Below are 25,137 nucleotides of genomic sequence, written 5' to 3' on the forward strand. Positions count from 1 at the left end.
CTACATGTAGGTAGGGCAATTGTGATGAAAATTAGTGCAAAGGTCTTCACTTACCTCTATATTTGACTGGAGCTACACAGAGAAATACTCTTTTTCCTTTTAGTCTAAACCCAAACCTTGCCAATTGATGGACTAAACCATGTATTTTGTTTTTCTGTTAAGATTTCCTCAATTATATAAAAATGATACCTTTGAAGACTACACATTATAGTGACAAAATTGCTCCAAGTGTAAAGTCAGACTCATATAAACTCTTAACTCTTCAAAACCACTAGATTTATAGTTAATATGATAATCAATATTTTCATGAAAATGAACCTAATGCATCATTGATCAGTGAACATTGCAAACAGCAAACACCTAGGCTAGGCAACTTGGATATTCCTGAGAATACAATAGTAAAAAGATCTTTCATTACTTTCATGGAGCTTAGAATATTTATGTGTTGTTGAATCACAAAGGAAATCACTGCAAACCTTTCTGGGTTCTTCTAGACTGGCAAACAATCAAAAACTACGACAAATTGATAAATAGAGGAAAAAAACATTAAAAAGTTTAACAATAACATGGATACCTACTCTATACATGGGAGAGACCAGGTGGATTTAGAGGTCATCTTAAATAGCTTAGTTAAGATAAGGGTGATTGAGGGAAATAAGAGGGAGTGCATTAGAATACTTATCTTGGAAAACAAAAATATGCAGACTTAAAGTCTGTGTTCTCCAAAGAAAATATATGAGATTAGGTTCTTCCAGGGCCTGGTAGAAGGGATTTTATATACTGAATATCAATAACCACTTCCCCCCAAACTTCAGAACACCTTTCATGAAATAAACCTCTTACCATAAAGACATATTTGGGGTGACAACTTTTTTCTCAGTGTAATTGTGTTAAGTTCTGAAATTTCAGGTTTTATACATTCAAGAACCTGAAGTAGGTGGCTTAATGGAGAAATCAAAGTTTCAAAAATAGCTAGACATTCATATGAGCCCTTGACTTACAGGTGGAAAAATCAGTTCCGAGCATCCATTTCATACATATATATGTATATACATATGTATGTGCTTGAAACTAATTACACACACTCACAGACACACACTCACAGACACACACACAAACACACAACTTCATTTGATTTCACTGGCACTTTTCTAGAGCCCTAGAAGTCAGAAATAAATAAGACAGACGTGTGTGTTTTCCTCTAGAGTTCTGATCCACTATTATCTTAGACTTTTAGAAAATTCTGTGCTTGAGAGCTAAAAGCCTAGGTCATCACAATTTTAATCTTCATTTAAATTCTCTTGCTCAGATGTATCCTCTTCCCAGTTTCTGCATTCCCTTTTAACTATAAATACTGTGTATGTCTATACTTGACAATTTTTGTTTTTTTAAGAGTGTATACACCTATAAAACTTTCATATTAGTTACAATCTACTCCTCCATATTCCATGCCAACGTATATGTGTTATGTTTAGACTACTGAATTTATAGTCAGAAAACTGTAGTTTGGCTTGTGGCTATGCCTCTTGATATCTAAGTGACCTTGGTCAATTTATTTCTAATCTCAAAGCTTGAAAAAATCTCATCTGTAAACTGGATAATAATTCCCTTCATCTGTGTAATCAAAATTTTTAAAAGGAAATAGAATTGCACAGAAAATACAGGACAATTATTTTAATTATGTAGATTGAGCCGCTTTCTACTGGATAAAAGGTGTTAGTACTACAGATACTGTTCATTATGGTGGCAATCGACAAAAGCAAGAATAACAATGAAAGAGGGCTGCCTGCTCACAACCCCTTGGATACCATAACCTACTTCAGTCTCTGCAAGTCATCATTTGTTCAAAACACTACTTGCCAGGCATCAAATCAAGTTTTGAATGTAAGCATAATATCTCGAAAGCTGGGCATATATGCATGCAGTAATACAGCTTCTTTCATAGAGGGAAAGCTTTCACAAAGCTCCCTTACCCATGCTTACCCATGCTTCACTCCAACATTACATATTCCCTTTCCCTGTGGGTCAGTTACCCCATTTCACATAGCCATTTAGCCTGGAGGAGCTAAATGATATCACTCAGGCACACATGACAATTAGATGACAGAACTGGAATTAAAACCCATTAAATGTCTTTACTTGCAGGTCTGTTCTCATGTCATTGAACAAGGTTCATATTCCATTTCAGCTCAGATTTCTTATTTACAGTTTTCTTGTTGTCTGAAATTTCACAGGTTAGAATTATGACCTCTTAAAACAAATTTAAATAATTGTAGTACTCTTATCTCAGTGCACTTTTATTTTTGCTTAATCAATTCATCAAGACCTTTGACTGCTAGCAGAAGAAAGGCAGAGACCAAGAACTTTCACAACAGCTCCAGACACTTGATTATTCATTGGAAGTGGTAGTGTTTCATGGAAGCAAAATAGAAAACCAGAATGATCATAATTTAATAAGTGGGCTTCTCTAGATCTGGTATATATATATATATATATATATATATTTCTTTAATATAGATACATGATACATATTTATATATAAAATAATCTGTTTTATACACACACATTCCTGGGCTACAAAAATACAAATGCAGAATCTATTTCATAAATCTGTATTTTTCCTATAAAAAATTTTCTCCATGCAGTAATCTCACTATATCATTCTATGTTAATTAGGACAAAATTAGTTTGCATACAGTAGCAAATTCAAAAATAGTTACAATCAAACACAACACAATATTCATTTTTTCAATAGGTAGGTGTTCCAGCTGTGATAACTGGCACCATGGAATCAAAAGATAATCTTTCTTTTTCTCTTCCTGTTCCATTATCCTTAATTTGTGACTTTCATCCTTTATGTTACCTCATGATCCAAAGTGGCTACTAAAGCTGAAGTCCTCATGCTGTTATTCCTGGAAACAGGAAAAAGTAAGATGGAAAGGGGTGTACACACACTGCCTGTCTTCTTTTTAAAGGAATTCTGAAAACTCCACACTATCTTTTGCATGTGTTGCTTTGGCTAGATTTTATTCTCAGGACCACCATTAGTTCTATGGAGATAACTCTTATTTGATTTGCTTTAGTTTCATTCTGTCCTGTTTTACAAAGTTTCATATAGAAAGCAAGGGGGAGAATAGTTACTGGATTGAACATTAATTGTGTCTGTTACCTTTTTTAAGCCATGTATAGTATAAGTATCAATTTAAGTATATTGTTTAAGCACTAAATGTGAATACATTTCCAAATAATTCACATAAAAGATTAGTTCACATGAATTAAAAATTTTAAATAAGAACTGTAAGGGTATGTTTAAATACATTTCTATATTATTATGTTTTTTGTTTTTAAACCAAGAGGGTTTTTTTAAAAAGATTTATTTATGCATGCATACAAGAATTGGAGTACAGGCCAGATGTGCGGGAGGATGAGAGGATTCACCAGACAGAGTGGGGAGCAGAACAGGAAGATCTAACAAAATACATTGCTGAGGAGAGCAGTGAGCAAGACAGGAGAGGTCTGCCTTGCCATGTGAGATTCCTGCCCGCCGGCAGGTATCGAACCCACGCTGCAGAGGCTGCGGACAGCTTCACAGCACTGCGCTCAACCACCTGCACCACCAGGGGAGGCCCCACATTTCTATATTATTATGTTAACAACAAAAGCTAGAAATATGAAGAAAAAGGTTAATAATCTTTGTCTCTTCCCACCTCTCAGAAACTCAAAACCAGAAGTTATGTGTATTTTTCTAACCTTGATCCAGGACTATAAAAATATATACATGTTGTTATTAGTAATCAAATTGGTTTATTCTATATCAATGATATTCTAACGTGACTTCACATTTAATCTGAGGTCTATATACATATATATATAGAGAGAGAGAGAGAGAAAGAGATGTCCTTATTCTTTTTAATAGTGACTTAAAAATTGGCCTCCATGGTGGCACAGCAGGTTGAGCGCAGCACTGTGGAGCTGTCTGCAGCCTTTGCAGCACCAGTTCGATTCCCAGCCGGCCAGGGAGATTCCCACATGTTGTGGCAGACCCCTCCTGTTGCGCCCACTGCTCCCCTCAGCAGTGTATTCTGGTCATCTGCCTGCTCTGCTCCCCACTCTGTCCCTAGTGAATCCTCTCACCCTCCCGCGCCTCTGGCCTGTAGCCCAGCTCTTGTATAAAAATAAATAAATCTTAAAAAAAAAAATAGAGACTTAAAAATCAAGACTATTGACATGCCATAGCTATTTAAAAAAAAAAAAACTTTACTGATTAACATATTCAAAAGGGCAGCAAAACCATCTTGATTAAGTACTGACAGCTACAAAACAACTAAGAGAGACTGAACGGCTGAGATAAAGTTAGAGGTTTTAGGGTCGTGCACATAAAGGGAGTTACTGTGGCTAACTAAGGACACAGAGCATGCTCAGAGTGTGACTGCAGCATTTTCAGGACAGAGGGGCACTTATTAGCATAGCGTCTTATCCCACAAAATCCCTAAAGATGCCATTTATGCCATCTGGCTTTGTTGTTCCTCTCAATCAGCAGCTTTAGACATTTCTACTATTCATTTTTTTTTTTCCCTTTTCAAAACATCTCTCCAATCAAATCACCATCTAATTTCTAAATTCTGGGGGAAAAAGTTTTAGAAAATTAAAAACTTTGCCCTTAAACCAGTGTTTCTGGTTATTAGTCCACCTGTTAATAGCAATTCTTTGTCTTGAGTTTGAGAATATTTTATTCTTTTCATCATTCACATTATTTAGTTTTTTTTCTGCCCTCTTGTCCCTTTCCCTCTTTTCCATAATCCCCATATCTCTGATGCTTTTTAGAAATTTATTTACTGAACTACATACATACCACCATATATGCCCCCATCTTGCATGGACAGACATATTTAAAACTTAAAATAGAAGGCAGTTGTGTTAGGCTTGGAAACTCTAGCTTTTCTATTCCTCCCAAAATTTGAGCTTCATGTCACAAATTACTCTCCTTCCCAACTTTGCCCACGTTGAGGCCTGAGTATCCATCCTGAACATGAACATAAAGAAAGTAAAAGGCAACTCTTTGAAGAGGCCAAAGGAACATTTGTTACAGAAAGACGAATATGATCCAAAAAGAACCACTATGTACTCAGGTTCTTTCAGCTAATACACAATGGAGGGAGTTTCTCTACCTTTTGTATTTTGTGGAGTGTGGGACTCGGTAAACAGGGAAGTGGTGAAGATATTCATTGAGGAGATTTATTTCCTTAATCTTTCTACTTCTGGATATCCTCATTTTACAACGAGGTTAATTAGGGACATTTGGAAATCAGAACTTGTTCTGAGAACATCTGACAGATATTAACTACAGGGTTTCCTTGGTCTTTTACATCATGTTTATTAAGAAACATGATCTATAGTTATACAACAGTCACAATGGTAATTAAACTGTAGATCTCAGAGAATTTCATATATGGGAAATTATGTGCAAGTGTTGTGCCAGCAAGGCATAGAGCAGGTTCTCTATGATCCAAGCAGATGGGTAAAGGAACATCCTGGAGCCCTCAGTGGCATTTCACTCTTTTATTGAGCTTTTTACACCATATATAGTGCGGCACCCAGGTATACAGCAAGCAGGGGTTTGGGGGGCTAGGAGGCTGGCAGGCCTCCCAGGCCCTGGTGAATCTTCAGTCTTTCTGGGCTCTCTAGCGTTCTCTCGTGGGCTCTTCTCTGCTGCTGCTTCTGCTGCCATTGCTATTCTACTCTCGTTCTGCAGCTCTGCTGGTGTCCCCGTGATGCCACCCTTATAAGCTCAGTCTCTCAGCCCAGGTGTGCCCTCCTATGCATGCCCACACCCTACACACCAACATGCATACATATAAGAGCGCAGGGATCTATCATTAATGCTAATGGTGGGAGGGTGGAAAATCCTGATAATTTTCACTTACCCTACAGCAAGGCAACCATGGAGATAAAATTTTTGCCCAAAGTTATGTTATTTTTGGCAAAGTCAGAGCCAAGTTCCCTGCCCACTGTGCAAGCTCCCTTCATTCTGCTTTTGGTAGCAGGCTGTTTGACATGTTGAACTGATAGAGTTAAACCCTCCATTTCCAAGAAAAAAATATTACCTAACATTTTATGGGCTACTGATCACCAACCAAACACCATGGTGCAAAATGTTATCATGCTTTCTTCTACTCCATGAACATTTGTCCAGGGACATTTTGACATTATGTCAGTCTCCTTGGTGGCACTGTGGACAAGTCAAAGAGGGTCTCTGTTCTCAGGGAACTTTATTTTTCGCATCTGTTGTGTGTGTATAAGGGCAGGAAGGCACAGAGCAGTATCTCTGTGATCCAGGCAGATGGTTAAAGGAGAGTCCTGGAGCCCTTGGTGTTTTTTCAGGCTTTTATTGAGCTTTTACTACGTACACAGCAGGCAGGGGTGCCAGGGGGCCGGGAGGCTGGCGAATCTTCATTCTTTCTGGACTCACTGGCGTTCTCTCGTGGTCTCATTCTCTTGGTCTTTCTCTCATTCTCTGCTTTCCACCACTGATACTCTTTCTTGCTCTTATCGTTCTCTTCTCTGCTGGCGTCCCTGGGATGCCACCCTTATAAGCCCCGTCTCAGCCCAGGTGCGCCCACCTATGCATGCCCACACCCCTCTCCATGTATCTGCCATCAGGCACTCATGGATCCATCATTAATGCTAATGGTGGGAGGGCAGAAAAACCTGATTAATTTTTCACTTACCCTACAGTATGTGTGTTTTGGCAGAGGGAAAAGATGGGGGAAAAATAAGTAAACATATATATATATATATATAAGATTGCATCCGATAATATTATAATATGTTGTCTAGCCCTAACATCAAATCTAAAAAAAAAAAAAAAAAACAAGCATTAATATTATCCCTAGTCCACAGTTAAAGAAATCAAGGTTCAGAGGAATATTTCCTCAAGTTCACACATCTTGGGTGAGTAGGAGCTGCCACAAAGGCAGATCTGCCTTATTCCAGAGTTATGCCCTGCTCAGTATGTTCACTATGTCCACTATGCCTCTAAATGAGAATAGCATGGAAAAAATCTTGATGGGGTGGAGGACTAGGGGTGCTTTGGTGTTGGGTGTGGTAATAGTCATCTGAAGAAGTGTGAACTTATACCTCTAAATTACATACAGTGTTGTAAATCAGTGTTACTCAATAAAAAATAATAAAAAAAATTTGCTTGATTTTGCATTCAAAGCATGGGTCATTAAATGAGAAAATACAATGGATAAGTACCGATAATTAAGGATCTGAACTGTTGAGCTGAGTTGTTTAATGAGGTTAAGGTTCATGGCATCAGAACTTGAGTTATTTCATCTTAAGTTTGGCGGAAAAGAGACCAAATAAAAATCCATTATTGGATTCATCTGGTTCCTATTTTCAAGGATCAAAGAATCAGCTAATAGGTACACAGTTCTTGAAGCCATACTGTTTAAAGCAAGGTCAGCAGCTAATAAAGACATCTACTATTTAATCATGGATCAGACCACTTGACTTTGCTTGTATCACTGATACCAGCCATTATTGGCTGAGAACCAGCAGAGTACTCAGTACAGCATGAAATAAGAGAGGTTTGGGGATCTGTTAATTGCATCTTGTCTCAGCTGTAGGAGGTATAGTACTCCAAAATCAGTCCCTTCCAATTATTTCAGGTTGCAGCTGGTATGGTGAACTCTGGGTTGTTTTCACCCAATGAAAGAGTCTAATTTTATCACAGAATCACAGGACTGGCAAGACCTTGAGAGGTCAGCGGAGGCTTTCAGGCAAGACTGCACTGAGTGAATATATCTAATCCTATTTTAAGCTGTCTCCAGAGGGGAGATTCCATGATTTCTCTTGAAAACCAATACCAGTATTAAGCAACCTTTTCTGTAGCCAGTCTAATATCCTTAGTGATTTATTTTAAGTTCATCTTTCACAAGGTTCATGATGCTAGTTTATACTATCTCTATTTTCCCTCCTCCTTTAAAAAAAAAAAGTATTGTTGAAATTCCTATGTTTGGATAGAGCATTAATGATTTATTATTGTGGTTTAATGAGATATTGTTGTTTAACGGGATAGTGGGATTATTAGTTTAATATGCCTGAATTGGACACCTTGTCTATGTCAGCTTTAAGAATTCCAAAGAAATAAATGCCTTTGAAGGACTTGCTACTCACTTGCCCCCTGGCACCCTTTTGCTCCAGGCACTCTGCCATTTTATAGCTCTTGAACAAATTTACCCAGCATGTTCCTTACTCACAGGTTTCTCATTTGCTGTTTGACCCTGTGCCTGTCAGGTCTGCTCTGTATTTTCTAGTATAGGGCTCCTCCTCCTCCTGACCAGAGCCTTATCTCATCCATCTGTTTAAAGTTTCCTCTGAGCATGTACTGGTCTCTCAAATTATCTTATTATTCTCTAATTGGTACATTTTTGCTTCCCTCCTTCCATAGTCCAATGTAAAAACTATGTGATTGCACATCTCATCTAGTATTTCCTTTCACCATGCAATCCCACTGTCTAAAATAGGCACATGGTAGGCATTGCATGAATACTTGCAAAACTACCCATGAAGACCTATCTGAGTAGCAATAGAACAGTGTAAAATATGTAATAAGTCTCTGTGTCCTCCTAGAATCTTCCAGGGTGTTATGTCCTGTGAAGGTATATGGTGTGCTTACATGAACTTGATGTCAAACTGTGGGACTTCAAATCCATGTTCATCATTTACCAACTGTGAAACTTTTGGAGAGTGATTTAAAATTTCTGAGTTTTAGTCCTGTAATGTGTGAGGTGATAACAACAGTAGTTATTAAGATGAATGGGTTATTTTGCAAAAATACATTATTTACATACAAAATATTTATTGTACATGTAGCACATAATGAACTTTTTTTTAAATATGCATCAAGCATCTACTAGGTGTCAGTCACTGATCTAGTTGCTGAACAAGCATACAGAAGTGATCAATTCATAAAAATGTCTCTGCCCTCAAACTTTGTACCTTAAAGCACATAAGTACATGTTTCATAATTATTCTAAAAAAATGTCCTTCTGAATTCAACCTACACGGGAATTAAATTTGAATTCCAGTGTGCTTGTATAGGCTGTCCAGTTAATAATCAATATATATCTAACAAGTGTCTATTATGTGTCCAAGCATAATTCTCCAGTTAATAATGCTGTATTAGGAATGTCATGGAGGCATCTATTTATAAGAGGAGATGACCAATCTCAACTACTATTGGATTGCTTAAATTTGAAACCGAGGTGCATAAAGAGATCTAAAAAGAGGTACAAAAGATCTGTGTGCTTAATATTGATGGTATATACCTCTGAAAAAATATCTACAAAAGTATTTCTTTGAACACTTGATGAAAAAAAAATTTTTCTCAAGAAATGAGTTTTGTTGTTTTAACTTTAATCAGTGAATCATGTGCATTAGTGAAAGGCTAAAGGTAGAGCCTCAATTTTTTTTTGAAAAAGTTATTTTTTTACTAGTAATCCGTTCTCATTAAAATGTCTTCAAAAATGAGATAAGCGGGCCTCCCTGGTGGCACAAGGAGTTAAGACGCAACCCGTGAAGCTGTCCACAGCCACTATAGCATGAGTTTGATCCCCGGCCAGGGAACTACGCAGATGGCGCAGCAGACCTCTCCTGACTCGCCCGCTGCTCCCCTTAGCAGTGTATTTCTGTCAATCCACCTGTTCTGTTCCCCACTCTGTCTCCGGTGAATTCTCTCACCCCGCACACCTCTGGCCTGTACCTCAGTTCTTGTATGCATAAATAATTAAATCTTTTAAAAAAATGAGACAAGCATTCAAAAGAAACCTTTATTAATAGTATTAATTATTATTAATAATTATTTAGAATTTATTAGTTATTTTAGGACAACATGTTTTCATGTATGTTTCTTGAACATAGATGACTTTATATTTTCTTAAGTATACCTTTTATTTACCAATATGCAATGGCTACCTTCTATGTCAACAGATAAACAAATTCTTTATCATTTTTAATAACTGCATACAATCTGTGTATGAATATATCATAATATATTTGTTCAATCTTCAGTTGTTGAACTTTCCAGTTGCTTCCTGTTACATTGCTATTCTAAACAATATTGACATAAACATAACTGACAAAACATCTTTGTGTGGCTGTTTGATTTCCTTAGGATATATTTAGAAAGGATTACTATACCTTCAAGAAGTTACAGGTCAGTGGATCTGATTATAAGAAACCTAATTTTTAACATGTAACAATGAACCAAGTGAAATACAAAATGTGGAGTTTCAGAAATATTTTGAAGACAAACATGGTGCAAAAGTGTGATTGCTCAAGTCAGTCTGTCAAAGTTCCACATTCTTCCTTAGCAGTTGTAAAAGCTAGGGGAAGTTAGTCTCTCTGTTTGCTCTGATTTCCTCATCTATAAAAACAGAGATAATAATAATACCCCTCTCTAAGGATAATTGTGAGAAGAAAATATAAAGTGGCCTCTGTGTATGACACTGAGACATGGTTATATAAAAGATTGTTAATAAACATGTCAGCATGGTTAACTTCCTTCATGTTCCAAAAGTTTAGGGGTTTCTGAGATTAACAACTAATAAATAAACTGAAGAATGTAACAGAGCAGTCACACAAGAAGTAATACAAAGAGTTAATTTAAAAATGTTTGATACATTTTAAATTCAACAACCTGGAAATTAAATTTACAAAACACATTTTGAGCTAATTAATAAATACTACATAATATGAGACTAACCGATACTAAGCTTCCCTGAACTCAGATAGCATTGTAAATTTGATTAGCACTTTTAAAAAATAATTTGGACAAATATAGTAAGAACTACAAAGTGGGTTCACCCTTGGTCTTTGTAGTTATATTTCTGAGAGTATATTTAAGAATATAATACAACATGTGCGCAAAAAGCCTGTATCACAGAAATATTAATCAGAATGGCACCAATAATATGCAGCCCATATAGGAGAGTGGTTAGCAGGTGAGGCTGGGGGTCCGATAAAACCTATCTTCAAGTCCTGCCTCCACATGACCTAGCAGTTAGTTTGAGACAAATGTTTAATCCCTTTTAATTAAACTCTTTCACCTGACATTCAAGATAATACCCAGCATGATGGATTTGTTCTATCGTACAGAGCCTGACACAGAGCAAACTCTCCATAAATGATTGCGATCACTACAATTAATAAGATCCCCAAATTTAAGGTAACCTAAATAATTGTAGAAACATAAATTATCATATATATCTTTCAGATATTTTAAATACATATAAATAATGCATCATCATTTACTGAAACAATAGTTTAAAATGTGATTCAAAAATGAATCTGTTCTATAACCTTAACTATGAAAAACTACACGTTAGAAGGAAAATAATGTCAAGGGGTCATTATATCTATATGGTAGAATTTGAATTTTATTGTTTTATTCTTCATCTCTATATGTACATATTTGTATATATGCATCATTTAAATTTCTGTAATTTCTAAGTTTCTATAGTAAGTATATGATACTCTTACATACAGAAAATAGTATTTGCATTAATAAAATAAGCTAATTCCCAGGTATTTTTTTTTTACAGTTAATATACAAATAAGAATGTAAGCATAATTTCTTTGGCTTAGAATCAGGTATAATTTCTTATTCTAACATTTTACGATCATCAAATATTTATTATATGTTCCAGGCACTTAGCAGTTGCTAGAGGCAAGCCTGAATAAGTCCCTGTCCATAAGGTACCAGCACGCAGGAGATCATCTCACCAGTAACATACTCATAGGTACAAGAAATGTACACATGTTCATAGTGACTTTAGAATAAATTCAGAATGACAGTAAATATTTCAGAGTTGATTTTTATGCCCATTGGTATATGTAGATGTAATTCATTAAAAGTTGGACATTTGAAAGTGTTAACATAGAGGCTAACATTTGCTCCAGAAAAACAAAAACTCAAACTTTTAAGTTACTAAAAAGTTTTAGTTGTGGAGTTCAGAAATGTACAAATTGTTTATAGGAGTTGTCAGTATGTAAACAATTAGCAGCCAATATTTTCCATGAAATGGAAAGAATTCGTTATTTTCACCTAAAGTATCAAAAAGCCTCCCTTCTTCACTTGACTCTATGTGTGTAGTATTGGACTGTGTGTGTGAAGTAAAGTTGAAAACAGTTGATCCTTCAATTCTTACTAGCTATTGACAAAATCTTTCCAGACAACCATTAGAGGAGGAGGTTTAACATGAAATTTTACCACCCTGAAGCAAAAAAGCTACTACTAATAAAAAGTCTGTTCTCTACCCCCAACCCCCAATCATACTGCTCCTGTTCAACATTCACATAGTGGGTTTTACTTCAGAAAATATGAATAGCAAAAAATGAGACTTATGATGAGGCCCTAATATATAAGTTAGTAATATTAGTTCTACCAACTTCCCAATGAAAATATTAGTGACTATGAAAGTTTATAGAAATGTGAGTGCCCTGACATTCCTTGCCACATTTGATAAAAATGATTCTGAAATTTTCATTTAGTCCTCATCACTGTAAGTATAGGATGGCTGGAGAGCTATAATCTCCTATAGTGAAAGACAAAAGTCACTCTTTGGAAGTAAGTGGATGAGGCATAGTTGTTTGTCATAGTGGTAGATATTTATGAAAGTAGGTTTCAATATGTAAAATTTTCAAATTAACATTTCAAACACATAACTAAGACATGCTAACTATAGAAAAATTGGAAAATATGGAAATCAGAAAAAAGAGAAATTCATTTCTAGCACCCATCAACAGCTACATGGACAATTTGGTGAATTCCCTCTCCAGGTTTCAGCATCCATTCCCCATATGCACACAATTAAACACAGCTCTAGCGGCTCTTTACAGTAAGTAGATCTAAGAAAACACCTATCTCTGTACTTCAGCTTCTTTGTTTCGGTTTCTTGCTTCATCTTCAGAGAATTTTGAAACATTTTATCCTTCTAATTCTTCTCCCCACCTCTCCTGAGATACACAAACTATACATCTCATTTGATTAGCATGTGAAAATTGTATTGAATGCCCCAAATGGACGTGATCATAGTGGACAAAATTTTTTCCCTGGTTTTGCCCCATTATCTTTTTTTTTAAGTCTTATTTTTTTTTAAAGATTTATTTATTTATACAAGCACTGGGTACAGACAGAAGCACGGGAAGGTGAGAGAATTCACCAGAGCCTAAGCAGGGAGCAGAACAGGCAGAAGGACCGAAGTACACTGCTGAGGGGAGCAGTGTGCGCAGCAGGAGAGGTCTGCGCGCCATGTGGGATTTTCGCCCGGTGGCTGGGGATCGAACCAGTGCCGCAGAGGCTGCAGGCAGCTTCACAACCCAGCGCTCAACCACTGCGCCACCCTGCAATGTTGTGTTATGAGAAGTAAATTGATAGATACGAAGGAATTACAATAATGGCAAATACATAATATAAGTTCAACAAGTACTAGTTATTATTGTTGTTGTTGCTGCTGCTCCTGCTGTTATCTTTCACAAGATCCCTGTGGTTTCGGGCCTCCCTGGTGGCACAGGGGGTTAAGACAACCTATGAAGCTATCCACAGCCACTTCAGCATGAGTTTGCTCCCCAGCCAGGGAGATACCCACATGGTGCAGCAGACCTCTCCTGACTCTCCTGCTGCTCCCTCAGCAGTGTATTTCAGTAGGTCTGCCTGTTCTGTTCCCCATTCTGTCTCTGGTGAATCCTCTCACCCCTGCATCTCTGGCCTGTACCCCAGTTGTTGCATCCATAAATAAATAAATCTTAAAAAAAAAAAAGATCCCTGTGGTTTCATAGAAAGGAAAAGAACACAGAGAGGAAGGAAAATGGGGGCCCCATGAATGCTGACTTAAGCAAAGATAACAAGGCAAAAGAGCTGTGATTTTTCCACTGTTATCATAATGTAAAGGAAAAATTATTTGCAAATAAGCATCAAGGAACAACCCTGTTTGTGAGTATGCATGGAAAGATTTGGGCTCCAAGATTAGAAAATATTTTAAAGTATTATGTAAATGCATTATAGCAAATTATGGTAATAAATATTGTGAGGCCTCTCAAGATAATTATTTCTCATGATCATTGTGAAACCAAAGCTAATATTTGTTATTCAACAGAAGAGTAAAATAAATAACTTCAAGGAATTTACAGTATCTTAATTAATCTAATTTCATCCATAAAATAAATGACTCAACTTGGCTAAGATCAAATGCAATTTTTTTAATCAATTTAAAATTTGAAAATCCAGTTTGGCTGTTTTTAAATTGCATAAAAGTAAAAAAGAAACAAAAAAAGAATTATTGCTTTCAAAGGCATCCTTTCTGCTTTCCTACTCAAAAATGGCTCTGATTAAAATTTTTAGCTTTGACAAGCAGTTATCCAAAAATATGATCAAATGATAAATGGATGAGAGATTCATGACTAAAACCCAGCTTTGTGCTGTACTTTCTAATATTTTCAACCAAATCTAAGTAATTATTTTTACAGTGCAGAGTGATGTTACTAATATTTGAGAGTCTATTAAAAACAAATTAGTAGGAAATTCTCATATTATAATATCTAATAGACAGAGAGAAATTCACCATTAAATTTCCTAACATCTCTTCTGTTTATCATGCTGTCACAGGTTGGGCTTCTCAGGAAAAAGACTGAGACAGAGGTACAGGATGTTTGTTGAGACAGGCTCTTGGGAACAACACATGTGAAAGGAGAAGGAAGGAAGCAGAGGAAGAAGTTGAATTATATCACAGGCCTCATGTAAGCCTTAGTTGTCTCTACTGGGAGCTCTGGAGCTACAATAAAATGGCCCTTCAGTCTTTCTTTATGTTGAGTCCAAAATGGCCTTTGACGAAGATGTGGGTATGACATTGAATAATGCAGTTCTGTCCAGGTGAGTCTATTTCTTGAAGGTCTGACAGCTTTAGATTATATGCCATGTGTGTGCCCACTTTCTGTACAAGTCTTTCTTTGAAGAATGAATTGGGCAAAACCGCATGATCTAAGCAACATGTCCACTGTATATTCTATCATGTTTATTTAGAGAAGTAGTATAAGTTTAAAGTAAACTTGCAAGGAAAGTGTTATGCACATTTTCCCCCATTCTTCTCTCCCACTTGATTAATTCATAGTTGTCCTCGAGAGACCAAATTTCTGCATCATCACCTTCAGGAATCCTTTGCCCCTCAAGCAGATGTGTACCCATTAATACTACTAAATTTTGTTTCAAAATTCAGAATTCTCAGTTTCCCTCAGGATAGAAGAGGTCCTTTATAGCATGGACTGTGTCTTTCAGCATCTTTCTATCTTAACTGTCTACAACAGAATCTACATTATAATAGTCACTCAATTATTTATTGAATGAATGAATTGTTCTTGTGTTTGTTTGCTCCATCATCTTTGATCCCACCTAATCCTTCCCATATATCAGGGTTAAACAAGTCATTCTTTTTTACCGCATTTTGTAAGCTCTGTTTTAAAAATAAAGAGACTGTCTTTATTACTAGTATATCATCAGGTTCAGGCTTAAAAGAGTTTACTATAGTCACTGAATGAATGGATATTAGTTTAATATCACTGGAGGTGAAAGTGATGTATGTAAGGAACTACATGGCTTGAAGATTTATGATACTGGTGGAGGTTTCAATAAAGCTCAGGAAAATTGGCACCAAAATTGCAATATTAAGTATTAAAAGGAATCACTTATTACTTTAAAACTTTTGTCAAAAATTTACCATACTTCTGTTGATATTTATGTGGAAATGTCTGTATTGCTATTTTTAAAGTCACATATAATACCTATATCCATATAGACAGCAAGTATTTTTGACAGCTTGAGGCTTGTATGGCTTAATCATAATAGATCATTTAATCCTAGTAATTGTATATAATACGTGTTATTTCCATCCCCACTGGGGATATTAAAAAAAAAATTGAGGCACAAGAGATTTCAGAAAATTACCTCATTCCCACACCTAATGAGTAGCAAAACTAAGATGCGAAATGGTTGATGAGACTTCAAAAGACTATACCTTAATGCCACAATCAATCAACCAACAGTACTTCAGAAACCTGCAAATTTTTATTTTTTATTATATTTATATGTGCATACTTTTTTAGCTTCAGAATTTGTGCATAGTGAAGCATGGCTTAACAACTACATGTTAGAAAAAACATGTTACTCGTTGCATTTCCCAAGATGACCACATCTGTAGTCTCCCATCTCACTTGTCCTTCTGTTGTGTGACCTTGTCACCCCTTCACATTGTGGACTTTCTTCCCTCCTTTTGAATCTGAGTTGGCCTTATGGACTCTTGAAACCAATAAATTATGGCAGGAAGGACAGCTGACTTCTGTGGTTGGGTCAGAGACGCTTTGATCTCCTGAATGTCTCAACCTCTGGCTATTCCAAATGCTCCTTTGGATCCTATATACTTTTTGACTGGTCACAGAAGGCATGCTCTTAATAGTCACAGCTGAGCTCAGACATGGAGTTATCCCATCCAGGAAACGTATTAGCTTGAAACAACCTCCAAATTATCACACCCATACCAATACTAGTCACCTATAGATATTTGAGTTTCCCAGTTGAGGATCCAGATATAATTGAGACTACATAAGCCATCTCCACTGTCCTTTTGTGAATATAATAAAATAATTGCCTTTTACTACTAATATTGAAATAGCATAAGACAGAGAGAACTCTAACACAAGAGTTTTCATATAAGAATTCCCGTTTTTGTTAAAGAGCAGGTATCAGATGTCTTAACAGTAGGGATTTCATTGTCTATTATTCATGTTTTATTTAGCTACCTGCTACTACTTGTCAAAGATCACCTGGTAAAAGTAACAGTTGTGAAATATTCCATCAATGTTATTCCCTAATGTGTACTTACTATGACATAAATCTAATTCTTGAATACAAAAATTCCAGGGTTATTTTAATTAATAATGGGAAAGATGACTCAATGATTAAATAACTTAAGTTATTTTATCTTATATTGGCAGTATTGAAAAATTCCTCTATTTCCCACCCCAACTCCACAAAATGGGAATGCTAACAACTTTAGAAATGAAATGCTTTATTTTTCTTTTCTAGTAACCTCATAACTGGCTAGTGATTGTTAATGATTTATAGATATGCTAAGACACAAAATGTATATATTTAAATCAGATTTATGATAATGTGAATAGTAATGCTTGCCATAAGTACTGCTGTTTAAATGCCAAGACACCAAATAATTCATTCTGAACTCAAAGAGATTTCTAACTAATTAACTATTGGGATGTATGATAGTTAAGGGGTAAGTGATAGTTAACTTTGTGTGTCCATTTGACTGGGCTAAGAGATCTCTAGATAGCCAGTAAGGCATTTCTGGTCATCTGTGGGAGTATCTGGAAGACATTGTCATTTGAATCCATGGAATAAGTAAAGTAAGTTGCCTTCACCAATGTTGTAGGCACCATCCAATCTACTGAGGTTACTGATAAAACAGAAAGTTGGACACAAGGACAGTTTTTTCCTTTGTCTTAAATAAGACATCCATCTTCTCCTGCCCTGGGTCATCAGTGCTTCTGGTCCTTGGATTCTTAGATGCAGAATAGGATTTACATGGCCTTTGGACTTGAACTTAAACCATCCACTTGTGTGGAACTCAGACCTTTCCACCTGGCCTGAATTACACACTGGCATTTCTGATTTCCCAGCTTCCAGACAGAAGATAAAGGGATTTCTCAGCATCCATAATCAATAAGCCAGTTACAGTAATATATGTATATACACACATATGCAAACACACACACACATATATATATATATGCCTTACTTGTTCTGCTTCTTTCTTTTTTTTTTTTAAAGATTTATTTATTTATTTATTTATGCAAGCACTGGGTACAGTCAGAAGCGCAGGAGAGTGAGAGAATTCACCAGAGCCAGAGCAGGGAGCAGAACAAGCAGATGGATGAAGTACACTGCTGAGGGGAGCAGCGGGTGTGGCAGGAGAGGTCTACGCACCATGTGGGACCCTCTCTCGGCAGCCGCGGATAGAACCGGCGCTGTAGAGGCTGCGGGCAGCTTCGCAACCCAGCGCCCAACCCCTATGCCACCGGGGAGGCCCCCACTGGTTCTGTTTCTCTGGAGAACTCTGAGTAGTACAGTTTTTATATAAGGCTTTTTTTAAAAGTTTTCCCTTACTTTGTTTAATATTTTAAATGGCCCCTAAACAAATCTAGTCATAAACAATATACATTCTAATATATCTAATAATATATAATAATAAAATATATCTATTGTATATAATACATATTTATAATATTTAAAACTATATATTATATAGCAAATGTATATTCCACATATTCTACTAATTCAGAAAATATGTTACGTATTTTGTGTATATATAGAATATGTATGTGTTCTCTATACATAAAGGTTGGTAAAGTGGGAAGTAGCTAAAAATCATAAAAGTAGCTTTTGATAATCCAACTCACCCTGATAATGTGTTTGGTCATAATTATTTTCATCAGTGTTATCAACATTTGTGAATTTATTGATTGCTAGATTTAGTTAGTCCTTGAATTCCATCTGTCTTTCCACATCTGGAACATGTTATATGCTTATTTACCTGGCATATGTGTGTCTGTGTGTGGTACATGTGTACATGAAAATATGTGTGTATGTTTATGCAAGTCATATAGTACTATAGGAATTTATCTTTATCTCTATCTCTTCAATGTGACAAAACACATCAAAATAAGTATTAAAAACTAGAAATAGTCAATGTAAATCCATTAAGATTCAGTTTCATTTTTATTTTTTTTGTAAAGGGAATTGAACATCTGTACTAACATTTTCTTTGTTATTATTTCATTGCCTAGTGCAAAGCAAAATAACTTTAAATATATATTTCTTCACATGGTAAAATCAATCATTAATTAAATGCCATTCATCTTTCTTTTATATGGCTTCTTGGTTCTGAAAGCATGCTAAAATGAAATTCTTAATGCATCTATTCCTATTTTTCTTTTACCACAAAGAAGTCAGGTTGATAAGAGCCTTAAGCTGATGGGAAGTAAGTCAAGCCCTGAATATAGTTAACATTCAAATTAAAAGAACAATTTGGCAATTGATCTGCCATTAGAAAGTAAAAAAACAGACAGGCAAAAACCCAGAGCGTGGAAACAAATTTGTCTTTCTTAAATGCTCACTTTCAAGTGTGTCTGGTTTCTAGCCCAGTTTGTATCAAAAGGGATCAATTCTTCCCCCCTTTTCCTTGTTCTACTTTTGCACTGGTATTGTCTGAATCCCAGAGTGAGCAGCAATACATCATCTTGCTTCAACATCTGCTAGAGCCCCCTCTCCTCCTAATCTGCCCATATCCCCAAAGCCTTTTCCACCTGCTATAGCGCCAAATGCTCATTATAGCATACAGCTACGCCCTTCGCTGTCCTTCCTCCCAGATCCTCAAGGTTAACGTGGAACAATGACTATTATTAAGTGGGGGCTTTAGGAATATAAAAGCAGACTGGGCAAGGAGAAAGGGGGAGGGGCAGTGGAAGCACTGGGTAGAATGCCAGGAGAGTTGGCAGAAAAGAGCTGCTAGAAAGCTGTGGCCAATTTTCCAGTCGAAACATTAGTCACTGAACAGAGATGCCCTAGAAATAAATAGCACCCCTGTTCATTGCCCATTACTAGCAGAGACCACACCCTCCAGTGGTTGTGTGTCAGGCCACTTTTGGGTAGGGCTTTGAGCAACTAGTGGAGAAAATGATATAAAAACGGCCAGTTTGAGAAGACTGGAAAGTCTAGAAGTTAGGTTTACTGCTTGGTCAACTGTAAATTGTAAACAATTAGAAGTTATTCTGCCTCCTCTTCTCTTTTCTTCAAACCACCAACCTGTTCCTTGGGCTTGCATCATGAGACCAACTACCAATGGAAAATTTGAGGCAAGTTGAATAAGACTACCCAGGAAACAGAACAATTCAGAAATTCCCATGACACTGCATGTATTTGAGATTGTCATGGGACGTGCAAAAATAAAAATTTCAAAGGAATCTAATGGAATGGGGGGGCAATCAGATTTAATTTAAATTTTATATATCTAACAGTTGTTACCTTGCTCCCAAATGCCAAACTTGGTGCCATTTCCTTTTAGTTTTGTAGGAGGTATTTTAAGAAAGTTAAATGCTGTTTCCTCAGTGATATTCATAGGGACGATCTTGATAAACCACATGAATGCCATGTCCTCTGGCAGAGTTGGCTTTGCCCTGGACTCACTCTCCTGTTAACCAACCAATGGGTAAGTTCTTAGGCAGGATTAAGTACCTCTTTGTTGCTCTTAAACTCCTGGAAGAAACCACAGATTCCCCCAAAAGGTCACCGAGTAAAATTTTACTTGCCTCCACCACCTTCAGTCCCAAAAAATGTGTCCCTGTCTTATACCCATACAACATGCTGGTCTAAATAAGGCACAGTTCACCTCACTCAGTCACTGCTCAAGCCGAAGACTAGAGGGGTAGAGTGAGCTCTCTTTAATAAAACAGCTAAGTGTAAAACTGCCTGGACTAGATAAAATAGGAGACTGCTACTTGCTTGATGAAATGACAGCATTCTTAAACTGTCTGACTTACATCTAGAAGGTTGTTCTGTTACTCTTTTCTTTTTGAAAAACCCAACTTAGAAAGTTACAACAATTTTGGATACACATATGTTTTAAAACTTGCCATTAAGAAATAAAAAGAGAAGCTTTGAGGGTTAAAAATTTTTCATTTTCACTTGGAATGATAATCATCCGGGGTCTTTGCTGTGGGTTTGTATAGAATAGAAAAGTAACTAGAGTTCAATTAAAGGATGCATAGTTTAGACATGATTTTTAAGAGCTTTATTGAGATATCATTGACATAAAATTGCATATATTTACAGTATATACTTTGTGATATGATCACCATACTCAAGTAATTAACATATCCATCACCTTTTGTGTGTATGGGAAATGTAAGTGTGGGTATAGTGAGATTATTCAATTAAAGATTTAGCTTCTTAGCAAATTTCAAGTATACAATAAAGCATTAATAACTACCACCACCATGCTATGCGTTAGATCCAGAAGTTTTTCATCTTATATATCTGAAACTTTGTACCCTTTGACTGCCCTCACCCTATTTGGACTCACACCCCTTTCCTTGACAATTACCATTTTCACTCTCTGCTTAGATGAGTTTGACTGTTTCAGATTCCACACTTAAGTGGAATCATGCGGTATTTGTCCTTCTATGACTAGCTTATTTCATTTATATCCTCTAGATTCATCCATGTTGTGACAAAAGCAAGATTTCTGTTTTTAAGACTAAAGAATATTCTGGTGTGTGTGTGTGAGTGTGTGTGTATGTATGTATGTATAAATATGCATGTAATTCACATTTTCTTTCCATTCATCCATCCAAGGACATTTAGACTGCAGAAATTTCATAAATCTACTAGCTGCTACCTAACTGCTTTACTATTTCTATTTTGAGATTAAAAAATAGTAAGGAATGTTAACATGGAGTATCTTATGTTCATATAGCTTTATATCTAAGTAAAAAAAATTAGGTAATACTAGTTTTATAAGCAGCAACTCTTATAAAACATACATCTGCTATGGAAAACATGATTCTAGCTCTTTCATTGACTTGAAGGGTAACATTGGGCAAGTTACTACCTCCTTGGACTTTACTTTCACCATGTGAAAAGAGAGTACTAATAACAATTTTTCTCCTTCTTCAGGTTATTGTGAGGATTAAATGAGATAGTTTGGGAACATGCCAGAAACAGGGTAAAAGAAAAAATACCTTCAGTTGTACTATTTTTAGTCTATTCTACTTGAAGTCATTCATAAGACTTTTTTTTTTTTTCCCAGTGACTCTCTTTGCTGCCTTCCCTTCTCTCACTTTTCTTGCTTTTTCATTACTCTATTTCTTTTCAGACCTTATAGGTAGAATTCTTTTTTATAAAACTTCATAGTCTTAAATAGGATATAATAATATACTATAAATTCTCCAAATCAGGGGGGATATAATCAGTGACTATGTCTTCTATAGTGCAAGCTGCCATAAAAAAAATACTATAGATTGAGTGGTTTTAGCAACAAAAATTTATTTTCCCTCATTTTTGGATGCTGGAAGTCTGAGATCAGTTTATCAATGTGGTCGAGTTCTGGCAAAGGCACTATTACTGGCTTGCAGATGGCCACCTTCTCATGGTGGCCTTCCCTGGCAGGATCAAAGTCAGAAAAATTCTGGTGGCTCTTCTTACAAGGACAGTGAAACCATTAAAAGAACTGCATCTCAATGACTCATCTATATCCAACTTTCTCTGAAAGGCCCCTTCTCCAAGTACTGTGACGTGAGTATTGGAGCTTTAAGGCATGAATATGGGGGGCGGGGGAGCAGGGGTGAACACAATTCAATCCATAGCATTATTTTTTCATCCTGATGGCAGGGTTTTCAGTAGAACCAATAAACTTTCATCATCAAGATGCCACACGGTAAGACATTTTGACATTATAACTGCGACTTTTACATTATTTTAACCCATTTCCTATTTAACCCTAAGAAATCCCTCCAGACTACTTCTTCATTTGAGTGTTATGCTCACTTACTGGTCTGACACAAATTCTGACCTTTTCTCGCCACTGTTTTATTTGATCTGTCGTCAGCCAGTTTTATCCTATCCACTCATCTCCTCACTACTGCTCACCTTTTCCTACTCAACTTCAGTCAATATTGTATCTGATTCTCCCTTTAGTCACTTGGAAAATCTTGCCTTTGATTTAAAACCTTTTGTTACAATATCTTTTCTCTGGTTGCTTTTTCTCAGAACTCTGTTTTAATCTCACCAAAGCATTTGGGATTTCTTGATTATTTCTCCTTTCTGCTTTCCAGGTATTTCTCTTCATACCACTGTCTCCCCTGATTTTCCTCCAATGTCCCTCATCAAGCCTTTTCTAATCTTTCTTGCTCCATCAGCAAACCTAAATCTAGGCATTTTCCTAAAATCTCTGCTTTCTTTTCCCTATTTCTTCTGCTTTTAGTGATACTACTACTTCCAGATGCTTTCTTTCACCTGTATGAAGATGACATCTGAATCTGTGTCTTTATTCTAACTTTACAACTCTAGACCATAAGACCCCGGTCATCATCAGGAAGGGATCAGGCCCGGGAAAGGGAGACACAGAATAGGGAGATACAGGGCAGGGAGGAGAGAGACAACTTTTACCTTTAAGTAATAAAGACAATTCTCTTCGACAATCTTTGCTGATTCATGATCTGGCCACTTCGTTTAATTTAATACTTTTAACTTATTCCATGAGAAGCTCAGGGCCCCCTATCCCCCCGGACCTCAGTGGCACCCCTGCAGTGAACTCATTTTTGCCATTAGGTGTCTCCAAAAGAGTATATATGTAGAATTTACTTTACCATGGTTGTCTTATTTTCTAACCACGTATATGTAGTAGTTATTGTTAGCAGTTTTATCTCTGTCAGTAACCAAAGCTCAACTCTCTTTATTGTCCATATTTTCTACATATTCATATACATATATATTTAATAGCCCTAGTGAGCTTTGATTCCCCTAGAATTTCTTTTGCATGGAATACCTCCATTTCATTTCTATGGTTTTCATTCTATTCAGACATTGATTTTACTTTCCCTACATTATTGAGTTTTCCTCTATAAATGATGCCTTTATTTCTGATCATCCCATCTAACCTGCCCATACTTGTCTGCAAGTTCATCATTATAAGTCACTTCTCCTACATCTTTATCTACTTGAGTGAATTCAACTAATCTCACATGGGTGCTACTGCGGCCTTCACATGGTCAAGAGGCTTCTGCATGTTACTCATTTGTTAAAATGTTTTTTTTCCTTCAAAGGGCAACACGGGTGTCAACCTCAGTTAAAGTCTTCCCTGTTTCTCCCTAAAAGCTTTCATAGTTAAAAACATGCACACACACACATACACACACAAACACACCCTACATGTTTTTAAATATATTCCTCACCACATTCTACCTTGCACTATAATTATTTTTATCCCTCCTTGTCTCCTCTAACTTTGTGTCTAGAACCAAATACTATTTATATCTTTCCCTCCTCATCAGCAAGCAAATTGTCTCCCATAAATATATGTTCAGATAATGTAAAATATTGATAAATATAGATTAAATAAATGAGCCAAATTACTACTAAGAAAAATTAGTAGAAAAAATTTGGAGTTTTAATACTAGATGTAATTTTTTAGGTGATTGACTATTTGAACTAATTCTGATACTGTTATTAGTTAGAGGAAGCAGACTTTAGTCGTCTAAATGCATTTTGTTGATGAGTGACATGACATGGACGGCTGCATCCTTCTGTTTTCTAAAAACCTCCATGTTTGCATGTAAAACGGGTAACTGTAATTTTGTTTGCATGACTATATATATCTACGCTAGGAGGAAATAAATTTTGAATAATAGCCTTTTTAAAAATAAGAAAGTATGGTTAAAAATTGCTTCTCTTTAATAAGTAATAGAATCCTAGTTTAGTTATTGAATGTTACAATATATCTGTGATGTATTGCTCTATTCTATGAGAACAATTCATTTCATGAAAACAATACAAATTAAAGAGCCTATGCTGAATAATTATTTTGGTAAGATGTAAGATTTCTTTAGAAGAGCAACAACTTGTAAGAGATTTCTGCTACTTATTTATAATTTAATAAGCTCTATGTAAGGCAAAGTTTTGTTTTCTATTTAGAGATAAGACATTAAATTACCATCAAAACTAATGTCCTTAATAGAGATTACAAAGTCTGTCTTTTCTCTCAATTCCACCAAAGTCCAGAAAGTATTAATTGATATGTAGAAAGTTTTGTAGTAAAACACGCATGAATATCTTGTAAGAAAAAGCCACTTACTTGAAGATATATGGAGATATCAGCAAACTACTCATCATAAAAATCTATATTTAGTAAGTTTTTTAAAAGAGAAAAGAGGAGCTTTGTGACATGATGGCAGCTGTGGGTGGCCATGCTTGGGGGATCCCAAGCAAGGCCCTAGTCTGTGGCAGGAGGTTTC

Source organism: Talpa europaea (genome assembly GCF_964194135.1).
Source record: "Talpa europaea genome assembly, chromosome: 5".
Classification (NCBI taxonomy): domain Eukaryota; kingdom Metazoa; phylum Chordata; class Mammalia; order Eulipotyphla; family Talpidae; genus Talpa; species Talpa europaea.